General features: G+C 36.3%; 1 protein-coding gene across 1 annotated transcript in view; it reads left to right on the forward strand.

Annotated features, from left to right (window-relative positions):
* Nucleotides 1-236: 236 nt before the first annotated feature.
* The window catches only part of MGAT4C (MGAT4 family member C), a 495,362-nt gene continuing 474,640 nt past the window's right edge, over nucleotides 237-20,958 (forward strand). The window contains exon 1 of the mRNA XM_074825419.1: nucleotides 237-351. The gene's annotated coding sequence lies outside the window, so the exon portion shown is untranslated. The remainder of the gene's footprint in view (nucleotides 352-20,958) is intronic.

The following is a 20,958-nucleotide window of genomic DNA, read 5'->3' on the forward strand; positions in this document are numbered from 1 at the left end:
CCATCTAGCTTTTTCACAGCAAAATAGGCTTGCAGACTGCAGATGAGAGACTCGGGAGCAGAGACAATTTTAACTTAGCCATCCCTAATTTATCTCAAGCTTTTTCAATTCATCTTCACTGCTCTGTGCACACTGGAACACCAGATTGTCAACCCCTGGGAACAGAATGCAACCAGGGATCTAGAGAGCTGTCACATCCTGAGAAATATTTAAATTGTGCTGATTTTCTTCTGGAGTGCTGAGCAGAGGGAATGAAACTCTCCATCAAGTCATAGCTTTGCGGGCAATAGATCAGAAGATACTGCCAGTTTTTCTAATGGATTATTGTTATCGGGCAGGTTCTTCCTGAAGGTATGTAGTTACTCTCTCAATTCATTACCCACACTATTTATCAGGTAATGATCTAATGATCTAGTAATCCAGATACATTAAGAAAAATGTTAACTAAGTAATCTGTATTGATTGAATGATGGCACTTTATTGCAGCATGTTTGCAGGTAAAATACTCTGATCTACTTACTGTAGATGTGTTGTACCTACTGCCAAGTGCTTTGTCAGCAATCCCCCCAGGCAAAAAACAATCCCTAACCTTTAAACAAAAAAAGGCAAAAATCCATTGTACTGCATATAACACTGCCACAAGTTGATGCTGACTGTCCAGAGAATATTGTTTTTCTGAAACAATGAATAATGAAGAACAAAATCATACTTCTGATTTTAAATTTGTTATAAGTGAGTATTTATTTTGCAAAATATTTTCCAAACCTAGGTATGGGCAGAACTCCCCTTGAAGTACAACAAATTAATTGTGGAGTTAAATATTTTCTTGTTTGCTATGATGTTCCACCCTTTAGCATGGGGAGTTAGGATATTTAATTCTAAAAATCTCTGATGTTAGATATGTAACAGAAGCCTGTTGTTGCATCTGTACTGCCAGACTCCAGGAGCTTCTTAGTAAAGCATAAGGATTATACACCACAACAGGGATTTTAGAAACAAAATCTGTAAAGAATAATTTCTTGCCTCTTAAACTTTTGTGTTTAAATAGGAGTTACAACATCTGTCTCCTAATATGAAATGCTTACTGCATGTCTGTACCTTGTGAGGCAGGCTGACCTAAAAATGAAAGATCTCTAAATTGCAGAAGCAGCCAGACATTTTTGAACTATTCCAAGCGCGGGAGTTGTTGCAGATATGGAGAAAGTACTGCCACATTCAGGTGAAAGTCCTGGACCTATTTCATTCCTGAGTTGGCACTCTATCTTGAGAACAAGCTCTGAGACTTCAACTACAAAAAAACAGATGCAGGTCTAAGCAAGAGTTAAGCCCTGAAGAAAATTAAAAAATCTTACTTGCAGCTTCTTGTCCAGTGCACTTGCTGGGCTGCTGTCATGCTACCAAGAGTCAATGATGTATGAGCTTGTGTATGGTGTACTTCATAGAGCAGTGGATATGCTGAACTGGATATTTAGTCACAAATGACAGATGTTTGTCATATTTTTAATGTACTGCTGAAAGAAAGAAGTAAGGTAGTAATAGGTAACAAAGATAAGGAGAGAAGGAAATTTCAGAAGCCCATAAGGGTTAAAATCAGTAAGTCTGAGATAAGAGCATTTTCTAGTGTATTTAACTTGCACTATTTATGGAATATAGTTTTTCAAGGCATTAATAATTAATTACAGAAGTATACGTTGCTCCTGTATGTAACACTTGAAAGTTCCTTTCCTCTAGAGTCTTGGAAAGGCTGAAGGAAAAAGAGGAGAGATTGATGCTGTCCCATTTTCAGTGAACTCTGTTAAAGTACTTCCTTTCCTATGGACCTCTTAGAAAGTCTGCGGCAAAGAGGCTTTCATTAAGCTTTCCCTGGAGGCTCCTACCATCAGCAAGCTATTTTTTAAAGGAAGTATGCACACTAGTTGTGTTTCTCCCAATCTCTCAAGCTTGTTTAAATATATAGAGCCTTCTTAAAATGTTTCTGGATACCCATGGATATTTCAGCATTTTGTGGAATGTCACAGCTTGTGATGGTAATATGGGCATTTCTTATTATAGATTATTTGTATGAACACCTAAGTTTTCCAGATCAGATTCCATTTTGTCTCCTTTGGGTCCAATTGTATGTTTCCTTTTAAATTTGGGGTTACTTAAAACACCTGCTAACTAAATATAATGGTTACTGATATATGGCATTGGAGAGTAACCAATAGCAATATTACAATATATTTGATTATCTTTTCTTCAAAGTAAGATGAAACAAAACACATTAAAAAAAGATTTAAATGGGAGGGTAATATTAAATAATAGGAAATAAATGAAGATTAATATTTGTATGTTCTATCTTTACCTTGACATTGTTATTTCTCTTTATATCTACCATGCTGTGCAGTAATAGCTATGCCCCCTTCTCTTGATAGAGATCTATGTTGTGCCCACATATTATGTCATTTCATGAAAGTTTCTGCTGCCTTCTGAAATCCTTTTAAGCTGTTTGTGTAAATAGCTGTATTACAAACTGTGGTATAGCATAAACAGATGAAAATGTTCTGGGAAGGAAGGAAACAAATTGTTTCTTATGGTGTCAAATCCATCCTCTTTAAAGCGTAGTCTTCTGCCTATCCTGGTTCCACTGGTATTCCTGTTCCACTTCTAGTCTGCTATTCTTTCCTTTTTCATATGTGAACAATTTTCTAGAAAAAAAAAAAAGGAATAAAAACAAAAAAAAAAGTTAGTTTTCCACAGGAATTTACAGTACAGCAAACTGACCTGTCTTGTTTACTTCAGCAGTCCTTAGGCAATGCCACCTATCTCCTGTGCTCCAATTTGCTTGAATAAGTAAGCTTAAGTATTGACAGTGTTCCTTCCATGAGATCATCTTAGGTTCCACTCCTTTCTGTTCTGCTGTGTGCTAGACAAATCATAAAATCAAAAGATCAGTTCTGACCATTTTCTGTAATTCTGTGTAATTTCTGTAATTTCCCTTGTGCTTATTTAATAGCTGTTTGAGGTTGGAGTTCATTCTTCTTCCAGAGTGAGCCTCTAGAAGGTACAGATATGATGTAGAACTTGGTGCAAAAAATGTACCTTCTTACTTGCGTTATAATCTTCTTCCTCTTTCCTTGTTTTATGTTGGGGAATGTGTTTGTGGCAACTATGCTAATTATACACAGGGGATATAAATAATATCTCTTAGGGACTTTTTTGGGGAAAAAAAAAATGACTGTTTGACATTATCTGTTCTTTGAGATCTAACAGGTAACTACTAGAAAAAGTGCTTAGAAAAAGAAGGGCCTCGGAGCCTGGATAACAATAGGATTTGCAAAACAGGAATGAATGTTTTCAGGCAAAAAGTAGATATTTCTAACATGAGGATGTATTATGACTTTATTTGTTTCTTCCTTTTACATGTCGTTCCAGGTTTCAGAACTGACTTGTAACTATTTACAACATTTATGAAGTGTATTCTTTTGTTTCAATTTACCTTTTACACAGACCGTTAGCTGGACAACACATTCAATTATGTAGTAATCCTGTTAAGACTTAAGTAGGTCTAATGACATACAGAAAATCTGTTTTCACCCACATAATTTCACAATTTTTAGTGAGCAAGAGTAAAAAGATGGTTTTCCCTGAAAATCATATCTGATTATTGTAAAGCACATAAACAAACAGGGGTGGAAGGAACATACAAAGCTAGTTCACATTGCAAGGCTGTCTTATATTGGTTGAAATGCTTCAGCACGTTCTCAGACTGTGATCCAGCTTCTTAAACTGTGGGACACCCTGCCTAGTTACAGGTACAAGTCCAAGGCCTCACATAAGTCTTGTGTTGTATCTTTCAGCCCCTTATTTCAGTTATGCAGAATATCTGAAGTTTTAGTAAACACTGATATCTGAGCAACTGAGTAGATATTTGATCATCTTTTCATGAAAAAGAAAGAGATTAATAAGTACTAGAATTGATTTCTTCATACCCTGTCCCCATCTCTTAAGAGAATTCAGATAAGTAATAACATAATTCTGGTTACTTATATCCTCATGCTAGACAAAGTTTACAGTCCAAAGTGGCTGGTGTTCCTGTTGAAAGGTACATAGCTTACAAAAATATCAAAAAGTCCATGATTAAATTAATTTATACTGGCTTCACAGTAATATCTTTCAGACTATATATTTTATAATATAATTTTCTAAAAGTGGATCTGAAGTCCTTTGTTCTGTGACTGACCTTAGTTTGGTATATTTTAAACATTTGTTTTGAAAAGGTTCCAAAGATTTGGGGTTTTTGTTGTTGCCCCTCATCCCACTCCTCACTGCCCAAATGATACGAAACCACGTTTGAAAACCTGTAATAACTACCCCTACTGCCTTTCTGGAAAGCCCTAATTTTAGAGTAAGAAAATTTAGACATGTAAGCATATGGTTCAAGAATTATTTTAAGTAAAGTTTTTGTTGTAGATTTTAGTCATCTTCATCCTTTCTATGCAGTAGAAAGTAAATATGCCTCAAAAAGTAAAAATATTATACCCTTAATATTTTCTTATACTTTTTCTTTCTTTTCTTGCTGAGGGTGGAAGCTATTCTGAAACATCCAGGGTTGGTCTCTTCTTCTTGCCAATAAATGCATAAGGTTCTCTACAGTAGGTTTTTTTCAGGTGCAATTAAAAATTTGGTTTGTTTGGGGAGTTCAATATTGCTTTCCTATCTTAATGCAGTCATTACAATTGCTGTCTTACATAGAGAGATATATAACATTTCTGAATTTATTCTGAAATTATAGTAATATATCTTGCTCTGAACGTCATTTAATATCCAGTTTACCCCTTTCTTTCACTGCTGGAAGTCACTACATTGAAGCCAACTGAATAAATGAGAATGGAATCAGGCTCAGTATGTTTAAGTATCCCTCTTTGCCCCCACATATCAATCAGCGTGAAGTTCCTATTTTAAACTGTGTCTATTAATAAGACATTGAAATGTAGATTATTTGTTTGGACATAAAAATATTTCTGCTTTGCTCTTACAGCTGCTGCTGAAGATTAGCTTTTTAACTCTCCATAGCTTCTCAAATTTTGAAAGCCGCTTTGTCAGAATTTAAGACAGGTGAACAAATTCTGTTTCAGAGAATTCTAAATAATTCCTTGACTGCTCCTCATTAATTTGATGCTCCAAATTTTCATTATTTTAAGGGTATGAAATATTCAAATTTTATATGGGTATTACTTGGGATACACTTCTAAGATGTTGTCATTACATACACTTCTATTTAAAAAAAAATAAAGTTCTAATTTGACTATTTTTTGAGTAGCAATTAACATTAAGAAATCTTGGCAAGCATGCATATCATCACATGAACCAAGAAGTGTTTCTAATTTGTGTTTTCAAATGTGTGGAACATTACTATATAAGTAATGATGGAAAAGTTTTCTCTGAATCAAGGAGTTCATAACTGTCTCTAGTTAAGGTTTTCCTCCTTTCTCCAGTAATTCCTCCTATCCTTTTTGTTCAATTTTCATCTGTCAGGTTGAAATTTTCTGGTACTGTATGACAAAAGTGAGAGAAACTCAAATTTAAGAGGTTCTACTTTATAAGGTGGTCATTTTTGAAGAAATATAGGGACCAGTGTGCTTTCTCCAGCTGTTTGTTCATATACAGGATAGGTGTGGAAAGGGTTAATAAGGTATTTTATCTATCCTCTGCTTGTGAAGTCATGAAGAAAAGACATTTCTAACTGAACAGAGAAAAAAAAAATCAGACTCCCAAAATATTTAAATAGTCTAAGAAAAATATTTTGGTCTTTTTTCTGTGTTCTGTATTCTTAAGAGCATTAATAGTTCTCTTGAAATTAATGTAGTGTAGTGTATTCTCTGAAATTTAGGGATGATTTTTATCACTTTGAAACCACTGAAATGTCACTCCCATATCTGGCCTTCCTTGCTCAGCTGTTGATTGAGTCCTCCTCCACTCCCTCCTATGTACAAACTGATATTCTCCTTCTCGCTGTAATGTATGTTAACTATCTTATAATATGTTTTACTATTGCTCCTTGTAGGAAGTGATGGTGTGCATGAGTACGATCATCTTGCCAACACTAAGGGAATGTCATACTGTGTCCTTCCCTCTTTTGGAGAGGCTTTTCAGCAGCTTTTAGTCTGGAGCTTGCCAAAGCCCTCCATGAGCCACTCTAAGCACAAGCCTGATGGAAAACCAACTCAGCAGAAAAAATGTAGTTTTTCCCGTAGTTTAGTAGTTTGAATCATGTCAGCTAAGACCTGATGAATCTGAGACCTGAATCACATCAGCAAAAGACCAGGGAGACTGAGGCTGTTAGAGGAATGGAGTAGAAGGAGGGGTTTCCTCTTTTTTGCTGCAGTAAACTGTTAGATTACAGCAGCTATAACATTTAACCTCACCTTAAAAGTGCCTGGCACTCTTTGTATGTCTCCCTTATCTCCTGTCAAAAAGTGTCAGTGGAAAAAAAATGAAATCTCTGCTCACTTTCAGAGAAGGTCTTATTGCTCTGATGTGTGCCTCCTTGGGGAAAAAAAAGCAGCCTGGCAGCCAAACAGGGAGATTGAAATCACTTAGAGCTTTGAAACTTCCCTTGCCATCAAAACACCCACTGCAACACTAGTCAAAGTGGTAAGCCAATAAGGATCTCTAAGAACCATCTGTATAGTTTATTAGAGCTACTTAAACAAGGCCTAAACCTGATCAGTTTTATAAAAATGGGAAAATATATTTATATATTTACATAATCAATAGTGAATTTGTAAGATTCTTTTTTTCCTTGATGCAAATTGTTTTCCAAAAACTCTTTGGTTTCTTTGCCTGTTTTTTGTAGTTTGGGGTCTGAAAGACCTGTGATCTACCCTGTTCAAAGTCTGGGGCTTTGTTTCTTTCTTTCTTTGTTCTTTGTTTCTGGCTGCCATTGCAATGCTGAAAATTAAAGGGACTGGGCACACTATGCTAAGTATCTGAGTAAATCTTGAAATGGGCAATGCTTTAAGTGTTTCCAAGTTTTTACTCTGTGTGTTGCTGCATTTTAATCTTCAGCTTGATCAGGACCATTTTTTCCACGTATTCAGACAAAGCATAATTCCTGAGTGGAACTCCTACTTAACAGAGTAAAATAGAATCACAGAATCACAGAATGGTTGAGGTTGAAAGGGACCTCTGGAGATCATCTACTCAAACCCCCAACTCAAACAGGGTCACCTAGAGCCCGTTGTCCAGCACCATGTTCTGTCAGCTTCTGAATATCTCCAAGGAGGGGAACTCCACAACCACTCTGGGTAGTCTGTGTCAGTGCTCAGCCACCCTCACAGTAAAAAAGTGTCTCCTGATGTTCAGAGGCAATCATCTCTTGTGTTTCAGTTAGTGGTCACTGCCTCTGGTCCTGTCACTGAGCACCACTGAAAAGAGCCCAGCTCCATCTTCTTTGCACCCTCCCTTCAGCTATTTACACACATTGATAAGATCCTCCTGAGCCTTCTCCAGGCTAAACAGTCCCAGTTCTCTTAGCCTTTCTTCATAGGAGAGGTGGTCCAGTCCCTTCATCATCTTCATTGGACTCTCCTCAGTATGTCCATGTCTCTCTTGTACTGGGGAACCTAGAACTGGACACAATACTCCAGATGTGGCCTCACCAGTGGTGAGTAGAGGGGAGGGATCACCTCCCTCAACCTGCTGGCAATGTTTTGCCTAGCACAGCCCAGGAGACTTTTTTGTGACAAAGGCACGTTACTGGCTCATGATCAACTTTATGTCCACCACTACCTGGTCCTTTCCTACGAAGCTGCTTCCCAGCTGGGTGGCTCCTAGCACATATCATTGCATGGAGCTGCTCTTCCCCAGGTACATGACTTTACACTTGTTAAAATAAATAATACATTGCTATAAAAGATTTTTATCTACCTCAAACTGGTTTTGGGATCCCAGACAACATTATCTATTTTATTTTCTTAAAAAAATTTCTTCCCTTCAGTTTAGAACTAATATTTGAAGTCAGAAAATCAAGCTGTTTGTTTCTTTTTTGTCTTATTTCATCTTAATGACTCCTGTAGAAGTATGATATCACCAGCAGTCACCGGCAGTGTTCCTCAAGGTTCAATTCTAGGGCCAGTTCTGTTCAATATATTTATCAAAGATCTGGATGCAGGAGTGGATTGCACCATTGACAAGTTTGCCAGTGATACCAAACTGGGAGGTGCTGTTGACTCTTGAGGGACGAGAGGCTTTGCAGAGGGATATAGACAAAGCATTGGGCTATGATTAATGGTATGAAATTTAACAAGTCCAAATGCCATATTCTGCACCTGGGACAGAGTAACGCTGGACACTAGTATAGATTGGGAGAGGAGTGGATGGAGAACAGCCCTGCGGAAAGGGATCTGGGGGTGCTGGTTGACAACAGGTTCAACATGAGTCAGCAGTGTGCCCTGGCAGCCCAGAGGACAAACTGCATCCTGGGGTGCATCAAACACAGCATAACCAGCTGGTCAGAAGAGGTGACTGTATTCAGTGTTGGTGCGAACTCACCTTGAGTACTATGTGCAGTGCTGGGCCCCACAATTTGGGAAGGATGTGAAGGTCCTTGAATGTGTCCAGAGGAGGGCAACCAAGCTGATGAAAGGGCTGGAAAGAATGTCCTATGAGAAGTGGCTAAGGACTTTGGGCTTGTCTAGTTTGGAGAAAAGGAGGCTGAGGGGCGACCTCATTGCTCTCTACAGCTTCCTGAGGAGGGGAAGTGGGGAGGGAGGTGCTGATCTCTTCTGCCTGGTATCCAGTGATAGAACACATGTGAATGGTTCAAAGCTGTGCCAAGGGAGGTTTAGAATGGACATGAGGAAGCATTTCTTTACTGAGAGGGTGGTCAAACACTGCAACAGCCTTCCTAGAGAGGTGGTCGATGCCCCAGGCCTGTCAGGGTTGAAGAGGCATTTGGACAATGTCCTTAATGACCTGCTTTAACTTTTGGTCAGCCCTGAATTGGTCAGGCAGTTGGACTAGATGGTCATTGTTGGTTGCTTCCAACTGAAATATTCTACTTCTATTCTATTCTATTCTATTCTATTCTATTCTATTCTATTCTATTCTATTCTATTCTATTCTATTCTATTCTATTCATGATGAAGAAATGCAGAAACGATCTGGTGACTGCACCTTTTGGTGAGAAAGAAGAATTAAGTAAATGGGAAAGTTACTGAATTTAACATTTTGGTTAAAACTGAAAGAAGGATAATATAATGTGATTTTAGCTTTTGGATAATGAAAAAAACTATGCAAAATATGTTTAACTTGAGATATCATCTGAAGAAAGACTTCAATCTGAATTCTTGTGCAAGGGAATGATTCAAAATTTAAGAACAATGAAGGAGTAAGGGATTCCTATAAAGAATCCCTCCATTGAGATTGTGATATCAAGGATTTTGTATACAATCAATTTGCCCCTGAAGATTCTGAGTTATCTTCAAGGTGATGGTGAGAACTAAGTAACTGATGAGGACCTAATGATCTAAGCAGTCATGTTATCTCAGCAGAAGACAATATGGAAAATAGAGTGCAGTGTCTCAAACCTGTCAACATTTTGGATTCTACCACACTTTAAAAACAAACTATAGATGGAATGTTCTGAAGGAAAGGAGGAAACAAGATTGAAGGTACTGCTGTATGAAACTGTCAGTCTGTCTTGACTGACTGGTTGGTCTGCTTTGTTAAATTTAATGTATCTCTTATTTCTCCACTAGTGAGAAAATGTGTTATTATTTTATTGGTTTAGATCCTTAATTTGAGTGCTTACAAGTCTTGAGTATTAGACAAAGGAGACTTGTTATTTTAGTTTTTCAGGTTTCTGGGTGAGAAAGAAAGCTGATACACACTTATATTGTATACATACATACATTGCAAATATATGTAGTTGAAACTCAGCATTAAATAAGGAGCCACTGACTGCAAATGGGTCATCCCCAAAACTGCTTTTTTACCTTTTTTCTGAATTGAACTACTGTGTTACCTTAGGGGGAAAAATACAGTGATTTATTATTGCAATATAGCTTATTCATAAAAGGTTGCCTGTACTGAAAGTGAAATTAAGTGTATGAGCAACAAGTTTAAAGCATCTCTTGCTTCCTAAGACAAGTGAATCACATTTCAAGGCCACAGAAGACAAAAGGCTACATACATATGTATGTGTATATATATGAGTCTCTATTATTATATTAATAATATATATTGTTATTAATATAGTATTGTCTAAATCCTATTGGAAAAGTTTTCAAAAAATCAAAATTAGGCATTTTGGAATTAGGCATGATAGAAAAAGCAATAAATAGTAACTCCTTGCACACTTAATAGTAGCACTAGCTGCAGACAGCTAGTATATTTGCAACCTATCTGCACTGAATGGTGCTTGAACCGATGAGATTATTCTATATTTCCTGTAGTGGCCAAAAATAACATAATATTTAGTATATGGTATTATATACCATTTCATGTTACTTACATAGACAGATCCAGACTCCTGAGGACAAACATAAAACACAACTTACTTTCCTTTTGAGTGATAATAAATACATATATAAACTGAAGAACACTTCAGTATAAAACAAATGTTTAATCTTCCCTAGACATCTCTGTATTGGCCACTGCCAGAAATGTTTAAATAGCATACAATTTCATTTTGTTCTTATGATGTCTTTGTACATTTTAATAGTATTACTCTGCTATCACCAGCTTTCAAATTTCATTTTACTATTTGCAAATGCAATTGCAAACTGTATATCGCAAACATCATAATTTTCTATGAAGATACCACGTGGAACTTAATCATATACAAATCCATATCATTCCATTGGTTACTTTCTTTAGTTTACCATAATTAGAAGAAAAAATAGCAGGAGTAAAAGCTGAATTCTTACTTGAACTTGAAATTACCTGGTCACATAAAAGTGACAATGACATATTTTGTCATATTGATTTTGAGTAAATATTGGTAAAGAACCATGTTTACAGAAAGAGTTCAAATTCCATATTGAAAGCATGTCCACACATCTGACATGAAATAGGGAATATAAAAGAAGAAGTAGATAGAAACCCAGATAAAAATCTGAGCAGTAATGTTGAACACATGGCAACATTCACTATAGTGCATTGTTTCATAATGATCTTGGTAGAGAAAACTGCCAGGATACATGGGTTGAACAATAAAGAGTAAGCAATTATGTTTTGACACAATAAAGATCACTTACTGGATGCCATGCATTTATTCAAAATAAAAGTACTGCACACAGTATATTCAATGGTGTAAGAATGGCAGAATTCCAGGTCATTTTGGGAAAATATATGGCCCCTCTGTGCAATAAGGTAGTCTTCTAAGTACATGCAGATGAAGTCTATTAATTCTTTCCTAGAAATAAATGTCAAAAAATATTCTGTATTGATAAAGCAGTAAGCAAACTCAATGCCCAGGAAAGATAAAACAAAGTTCTCAAAAACTTCTTAATCCATAATTCCATGCAGGTATCTCACTTTTCTTCTGAACAAAATCTGCAGGATGTCTTTTCAAATCCTGTATTTGTATGAATACATAAGGACAAACTATTCATTTCTAATAGCTTGAAACTTCTCAGCCTTAGGGATATTTTAACTGAGGGAATCAATCCCTCCTGAGTATCCCTCCTACCTATAATAAGAGATTTGTACAAGACATTCCCTAACACTAGATCTTCTTTATGTTAGCTTTGTTCCGTAACCAGGGATTCCTGTAGAGATTTCCTGTAGGCCCCTTACCTGCTCCATGGTGAGCATTTAAATTTTTCAGTATTGTCAGATGGAGTAACTGAATCTCAAGAATGCACAGCTGATATGCAGTACCCATTCTCAACCACATATACAAGGTATGGAAGTAAACACACATTTGGTTCAATGACAACACTGCATGTCAAAATTCTCAGCTTCAAATGAAACCTGCCTCACCCAAGTAATACACATACAAGGTCTCATACATAGAGCAATGTAGTAGTTTGGGAGGCCTTAAAAGGTATTTTAGTTTTCAATTGTGTACTTTTTTAAAAAAAAATATATTTACTTAGCTGGCATATAAAACACTACTTCATCATCAATTGAAAATTTGTTTGGCTAAAAAATAGAATGCATAATTTCTGAACTTTACTTGTTCATCATGCCAAATTGAAATAACTTATCAACCTGAAATTTTATTCTTAGTGATTGAATTACTCATCCAAAATAATGCCTCACTTTTTTAACAACATATTGCAAATTTACCATATAGAATTTGTAATATGTGTGCAGTACTTTGACTTGTTGTATTTTTAAGTGTATTGCTTTCAGTACCTACAACAAAAACTTATGTGTATTTTATAAACTACTAGTGCATGTCTCCACTATTTTTTAAAAAGAAAAAAAAAAAAAGCATGACCAAAGTAGACTTTCTTCTGATGTTAGATGACAAGGTTTTTTGTATGTAGGTTTGTGAGTATAGATAGATAGATAGATAGATAGATATGAACAATAATGACAATATCTTATGACAAAAAAAAGAAATAGACTGACACTGAAATAAAACATTTTAGCTTCATTTGAAAATTAGATTGAAGATCCATAACATTCTTACGTTTACAATTACAAAAACCTCTATCTTCTATAAACTTTGCACATAAACATTAAGGAACCTATCTGAAACATAAGGCACTCTACTTAGCAATTAAAATACTGTTTAGCAGTGTTTTGATTAGTATTCTTAGACTGAGAGATAACTGATTTGTATAATGGACTGTTAAAAAATAATTTATTTTACCTCTCAGAGATCTCTAGTATGGTTTATAAAAACAGACTATTTTCTAAACACATAAATTATGCTTATCTGCATGAATAATGATAGTTCTCAGAAGTGATGATATACTTCACTGTACTTTTTTGGGACCCAGGAATAAGACCCAGATATAATTTTCTGGATAACAATGTTTGTCTTTGCCATAGAAGTCCTCTTTAGCAAAAGACAGGACGAAAGAATTTCTTAAATATAGAAGATCTGTGCCTTTTAGTGTAAAATTAATAAAATTCAAACTGGTCTATTTCAAGTAACACTTCTCTGCCTGTTTTCCCTTCTCCTCCATATTTCCCCCATTTCTTCCTTGGACCATAACTCAACAACTGACATGTCAAAAATGCTGGGTTAAACAGCCTCCTTCCTCTCTGAATTCTTTCCTGACACTGCTCCTCTTATCAATATAGCAGAAAGGGATGTACTGCTGGCTACATGGCTAACTTAACAAAAATATCAAAGAAAAACTGACTTTCTAAAATATTTTCCATTCTCATTTAAGCCATCTAATTGAGAAGCTCATGAGATAATTGCTCTGGAAACAGGCTGCTTAATTAGTCTCTCTATTCATCATTGTCTTTCTCTCACTATAGTGGATGTTTAAAGGGACGCTGACTGAAAGCCCTGTTGACTTTGTAAGGATTTTTCCTGTTGAATGCAAGAGTAAATTGGCAGAAACAACAGCAAAGCATCACACTTCAGTTTTTAATGTAGTACAGCATAACCAGGAGCAACCTCAGTTTAGCAGCATGGAGGTCAGTGTGGATTACCATTCATATCTGTGTAGACTTCCACATCACAGCTGAAATTGCTAGTGGTTACGAAGACTAGTTCAAGTACCCATGTTCTGCATTGCAGTCTCACTGTAGACATATATTTAGTATTGCATATCCTTGATGCTGCGGCATTGTTATTGGGCTCTTGCTCTCCAGATGAATCCTTAGAACATGAGTGGTGAGGCAGTGTAAATGTGGCCTGCAGCTTGCCTAGTGTTTTATGTACTGTATGAAGACAGGGACTAGTATTCTGGTCACTCCTGTCAGATTTACTATACAGATCACTACTGTAATCAACTGGCATATATTTATTGAGCAAAATTCACTTTTTTTAAAAGTTTCTTGCCCTGAAAACACTGTGTTCATACCACAATCTTGCATGAATATTTCTTATTCACTAGGAGTTTGATTACTGAACCAGTAGGTTCACTCACGGATTTATTGAAGACCGGTGATGTTTAAAAGCCAAGATGCCTGTTTTAGTAACATATATATTTGTCAACTGAGATATGTACTGTTCCCAGACTGCTGACATGTATAGTGAATGTTTTAATGAAATGAGTTTGTATAATGTGCAAAGAAGGCTAGCATGGTATTGTTTAATCAATTACCCAAGAAGACAACAAAAATACCTTCTTCTTGTAGATACATGACCCAATTGCTCCACATGTCACTGTTGGAGTAGATGATAGATATTTAATACTAAATAGATGCTTTGGTTTGTATGCTGAAATATTACTTCATTACTTAAAGAATGTGGTTGTAGAACTGATATATTGCATTACTTTGTCATATTGTGTCGAGTTGAATTGACTTACAATGTGAACTATGTAACATGATGTGACGCCCTGTAATTTGCCATAATTTAACATAATATAATTTAGCAAGTCAGAAACATAAAACAAACAAAACTTTGTCCATGATGAAATTTATGCTGCTCATTTAGTCAGATGTGAAGAGAAATTTTATCAGAAAATAGAATAGAAAAGTATTTCACATGATGGGTATTTTCCTAGAAATATTCCCTATACAACACAGTAGAATTGTTTCAACAAAAGAAATCTTGGAGCTTGGAATACTTAGTCTCACTGAGAGTGGGTTTAAGGAATACCTTGAACAGATGCCATTTTTCCTCAAAAGCCATCAGAATGCAGCACATTACCATAGGATCTGGTTTTACAGTAATATTTTAGCACAATGCACATCAACTTCACTTCCCAAGTCATTAACAGAGGTATGTTAATGATTAGGCTTAGGCAGAAAAAATATTTTTACGTGTAGCAGTTGATGGACTCATAACTTCACATCTGATCATTAAGTCAAGAGATTTATGTATAACATGGAATCCATGTCAGCTGAAACTGACATTGTCAGGCAGGTGTCACCTGCAGTATGAAAAGGTGATTGACAGAAAGTTCATTAATTAATTAGGGTCTTATTCATTTTGCTTACTCAAAGTAACCTTTTCTTATCAGCCCCAGGCGCTCACTGAGGCATAAAGCCTTGGGCATCACAGAGAAAGAAGAAGAACAAAGTGAATGACATAGAAAAAAGATAAAGTTATACCATTTGTCAGACAGTAAATTTTTATTTTTTGTTTTAAGATGTCCATATAAATGGGAGAAAAATAATGCTCCAAATAAAACAGGAGAAAATCATGCATGTTATTTCAAATGATGTTTGGCAAAATTACTTTACTAAACTACAGGTATATGAAATAATCTAAAATTTGAATTCATGCTGAGCTTTGAGACACAGACATCTTATAGCTTTGCAACAACACAAATCTTCATAATGGTTAATCAAAGAGTAATATATGAAAAAATACTAAATACTATCAATCTATGGCAAGGTTGTGTTTTTAAAGTATTGTAAATGTTTATTTGAGATGTAAAAATGAAATGTCTAACTTTACTTTATAAACATTTCATATAATAAGCTATTAAAAAGTACTGAGAGTCTTGATACCCACTGCTTTTGATATATCTCATTTATTTTATAGGAGAGAGTTTTTGGAAGAAACAACATTTCAGGAACTTTTTTTTTTTTAATGCTCAGATATGTTTTGATTCTTCTATCTGTTCAGTTAAGTAATTTCTGATAATACAGTGATTTAAGAAAGAAGATAGATTAAAGCAAATTTTGGATGTTTTTCAGCCCACAAACTGTATTACTTATTTGGGATGAGCTAAAGTCACACTAGCAAGAACCAGCTCTGATTTTTAAGAATCTAGGGAGCTGATTATTTTAAAACTTCATACTTGTCCTAATATTTTGTAGAAGACTGAATCAGTCACATAATGTCTGACAACAGCATTTTCTAATTAATGACAGGGTGTACATGAAGGAAACAGGCATCCTGGTTACCTGTATCTTCTTTCAGACCTTTCTGAAGGACTGGTGGCATAATCACTTTAGCCATAACATGGCCCTGCTCTGACTGGGGAGGTTAAGTAAAATGTCCTTCAGATATCCTTCATACTTAAATTAATCTATGATCCTGTGAGTCTATGTAATAAAATCATTTAAGCATGCATAGAGGTTTGAAAAAGTACATACACAAGGAAGTAATATCGCAGAACCACAGAATGACTGAGGTTGGCAAGGACCTCTGCAGATCATCTGGTCCAACCCTCATGCTCAAAACAGGGTCAGGTAGAGCAGATTATGCAGGGCTGTATCCAATTGGGTTTTGAACATCTCCAGGGATGGGAATGCCACAAAATCTATCGTAAATCTGCTCCGGTGTTTGATCACCCTCACAGTGAAAAAGTTCTTTCTTATGTTTAAGAGGAATTTCCTGTATTTCAGCTTGTGCCTATTGCCTCTTGTCCAGTCACTAGATAACACTGAGAAGAATTTAGCTATGTCTTTTTTACACCTCTCTTGAACATGGATAAGATCCCCCTGTCCCGATCCAATGTCGGGGGAGGTTTCGATATGATCCCAAGAGCGAGATTAAGACACAAATGAGGTCAAATGCTGTACGCCCAAACCAGTTTTTTATTATTAAAAAGTGAAGAGAGGTAGCGATAGGACAGAATGGAAGGAAAAGACAGAAATAAAGCAAGTATGCAGGATATAGTCGCAAGAATAGTCACCACCATAGATCCAGTGGCGTCCTGTTGGTCCTCACTCTTCAGTTCTTCGGTGGTGGGTGCACACGAATCTAGCTTCCATTGTGGGTACACACGGAGCAAAGTTTTCTCTTGCCTTTTTAAGTTCATCGTATCCGCTGATCAGCATATCTGCCCATCTTTAGTTTTTTTTTCTCTGGTCCCACAGGTTTTTGCTGCATCTGGCTTCTGGGGCAGAAATGCTCGCCTCTTATCAGTTCATTAGCAAGGCATGTATGGGGTCTGGCCTACACAATAGAGCCACAAATGGCTACACGATGGAGCCACTAGATAAACGTTTGGTTTTGCTCAGTCTATGTTTGCCCCTTTGAGGTTTATCTAAGGAGTTTGACAATGCAACTGCAAAGGAGTGGGGGGTGCATCCTTCAATACACTCCTGCTTCCATAGGTGACATTCCTTAGACTAATCCAAAGGCCACAGCAGCTTGTCCTTGAGGTTTGCCCAGACACAAACAAGCTTTGAGACAGTCATTTGACATTTTAGTCTCTCATACCCCCCTCAGACCTTTCTTCTCAGGCTGAACACACCCAGCGCTCTCAGCCTATCTTCATATGAAAGATTCTTCAAGGCCTTAGTTATCTTTGTGGACTATTGCTGGACTTGCTCCAGTAAGTCCATGTCTCTCTTGGACTGGGGAACCCAGAACTGGATGCTGCACTCCAGGTGTGTCTCATCAGGGCTGAAGAGAGGGGAAAGATCAATTCCCTCAACCTGCTGACAATACTCTGCATAATGCATCTCAGGATGCTCTTGGACTTCTTTACTGCAAGGACACATTGCTGTCTGATGGTCAACTTATTCACCAGTACCTCCAGGGCCTTCTCTGCAAAGCTGGTTCTTAGTCAGTTGGCCGCCAGTGTGTATTGGTGTCTGATGTTGTTCCTCCCCCGGTACAGGACTTGACATTTCCCTTCTTGAGGTACCCATCTGCACATTTCTCCAGCCTGTCAAGGTCCCTCTGAATGGCAGCGCACCCATCTCATACATCCTTGACACTCTGCCCAGTTTTGTATCATCTGAAAACTTGTTGAAGGTACACTCTGTTCCAATGTCCAGGTCATTAATGAAGGTAAAAAATTTTGACCTTGTGGGCCAGTATTGACTAAAGGAATGTCTAACCAGTAAAGACCAAAGTGAACAAGTCATTGGATACCTCAGCCCTTCCCATGTTCTTTGGCAACGGTTTTCCTGCTCTGATCAGCAATGGGCCTACATTTTCCCTCATCTTCCTTTTGCTGATGATACATATATAGAAGTTCTTCCTGTTGCACTGCATGTGCCTCACTGGATTCACAAGTCCAGGTGGGTTTTGGCTTTCCTAACACCATCCCTTGCATGTTCGGATGGTGTCTTTATATTTTTTTTGATGTCCAGGCCCTGCTCTCACTTCTGATATGCTTCCTATTTATGTTGAAGTTTTGTTAGGATCATCTTGTTTGCTTGTAAAGGCCTCCTGTCACCTTTTCTTGCATGGCATGATAGAATAGACAATTTTGGAGCTTAGAATAGTTGGTCTTTGAGAATCAACCATCTACGTGATTTAGATTTATTCTGTGTGTTAGTGGTTATCTTTCTCAAAATATTTTTTTTCCAAAACTTGATAGTTTGCCTTGACTCAGAATATTCTTAGAATAATATTAAACAGTGGCATTAAGCAAAGAAAAGGACTATTTAAAAAGATGTTGACTTCCTTGCAAGTGATGACAAATTATAATCAGCTGACATTGCATGCAGAATGGTGACTTTCTTAGCTAAATAAAAAGCTTTCTTTAAAGTTTTCCTTTGTCAAGTTTAGGCATGTGTTAAAAGTTATAACTGATTCTGGTAAATAGCAGAAAAAATGTGGGTAACGGCATCAGCAGTATACAAGATCCCTGATCCTTGAATACATTTTCTGACAATAGAAAATGTCATTATTCAATTTTAGAAGAGTGTGAATTTGTCTTTTTCTAGAAAGAGCTTGATATTTAATACTCTATTTAAGAAGACCCACAACAAGCTATAGCATTCCAAGTAGAAATCATTTTATGACCTTATCACAAGTGTTTACTTACTCCTACATGTACATATAGAACATACTTTGTTTGTGTAGTGTATACGATATATGTAGAATTGTCATAGTCTTCATTACTTCTTCTGTTATCAAGCAATGAAATAAGTTTTATGTAACCTAATACATTAGTATCCCTTCTTCCTTTTACTTTTGTCCAAATTCCTTCCAAAATGTCCAGTGATTTCATAGGACATATGAAAGCAGGTGCAAAATTAGATGCCAGTACAAAAGGAACCACCATGGAGTTTGGGAATATTCTGTTCTTTAATGCCCACCTAACTTGTGGCTAGGTTCTCAGGCACAGATAGCCTTACTGAGTTATTTAGGCACTCTGGGGCAGAGGAGAGCCAGATCTTCTCTGTGCTATAAATGTGCATATGAACAGTGAGGTTTTTCTCAGGCAAACAGTCCCCAAATAAGAAGGGTCATGTCAATGAATGTCTATCTTCCTGGTAGCAACTCACAAAGTATATTGTTGGGGGTTTATGTGTAGGTTACCTACCTTTAACAATTAGTTATTAGGCATTTCACATTCTAATTATATTCCAACATACACAGTCTCACTACAGAACAAATTCCCAATTCATGGATATATTTATGTATCATCTCATAATGATAGGGGTGGAACATTCTCACTCTTAGAAAAGATCCTAGTCTTTTTTTTTTTTTTTTTTTTTTTTATAAAAACAATGGGTTGTATCTTCATTTGCTTAATTTTAACCATCTTTTCTCAGTCAGGTTGTTCAGTCTATGACAGTATGTCGGATCTCTTAGTGAATTTGTTTAAGCTACTAAATTTACTTAGAAATTTTATAGCATGTTTGCCATTTTTCTCTGGTCTCAGCCTTGCATAATCTACAACTGTGACTACTGAAAAGGAGTTCTGCACCTGTTTTTTTCCCTGAAGTTTTGGTTGTTTTTTTCTTTTCTTAACATGAAAATGTGAACAGTTATTTTTGTGTAGTATCTGAACTTGATCTGAAGGAAAAAAATGTTTCCATTTAAAACGATATCCGTAGTAGAGAAGCTATTAAACTATTTGTTAGAAACGTACCAGATTAATACATTTTTTCAGTCTTACTGTGCTTTTTTACTGCTAATGTCTGTATACATTAAAAAATATTTTCTTTGCAGAATGACTTCTATTAGTTTGGATACAGCTCAAGAACCTTCTGAATTTAAATTTTTATCACCTCCTGGTTTCACAATAGTTTCCAGGTTTTTTTAATATCATTACTGAGCTTTTTGAGAAAATGAGAATCCAATATTAATACTATGCCTAAACTGATGTTATTTGCACAGTTGTCCTAGTTGCTTCAACAATAGGAATTTCATTATTTTAAGCAATTCCTGAGTTTTTCAAGGGACAGTATATCAGTAAGCCTATTATTTTTGGTGATGGCTAACTTTTTAAGACTCTTTCAGGGCCTGTAAATGTTCACATGATTCATGGATTCAGTTTTCATTAACTAACTTCATGCTATGGTGTGAGAAAAAGCTGACCATGAAAATAAATCAAGGCCTGATCAAGATAAAAATAAAGTTATAGTAATGTTGCAGCCTAAAATAGTTCTATCAGTATTGCACTGATCTGTTACATTTCTATGCTTCAATTAAGTTTATAGACAAGTCTATAACATGGAATTGTACATAAGGTGTGTGTACCTGCTTAGCAGAACTGCAATTGTAGTAGCACTTGGGTTATATTTTGAAGTATTTTTGCTCACTCAATAAAGTAAAATGTAAATACTTAATTAGAAAAGACAAAAACGGCATGTTAACAATTATTCTGTGATGCTAACAGATAGTCTAACTGCCTAGCCTGTTCAGTCACAGTTAGCTGTATACTTGTTTTTTGGTTAAAAGGATGTAGCCAAGCAGAAGAGGTGAAGGCTCCCTGATCGTGTTAATGTGACCCATGCACTTCAAACAGGAGTAATTTTTCACACAGGGGAAAGTTCTTCTTCCTTGAGAACTCACAATGTTTAGCTCAGAAGAGCTTCTGGAGTGTAATGTGAGACAGACATATCTGAAAAAGCCAACAAGAAGAAAACCTGCAAAATGGATATAGCTGGGAGATTCCTGAAAGGAGCCAAGTAGTTTTTCATCTAGTAAGTCACAGACAGGAGGAACTCTGTTTTTTTGAGACTCCC

This window comes from Strix aluco, chromosome 5, assembly GCF_031877795.1.
Source record: "Strix aluco isolate bStrAlu1 chromosome 5, bStrAlu1.hap1, whole genome shotgun sequence".
In the NCBI taxonomy this organism is placed as follows: Eukaryota; Metazoa; Chordata; class Aves; order Strigiformes; family Strigidae; genus Strix; species Strix aluco.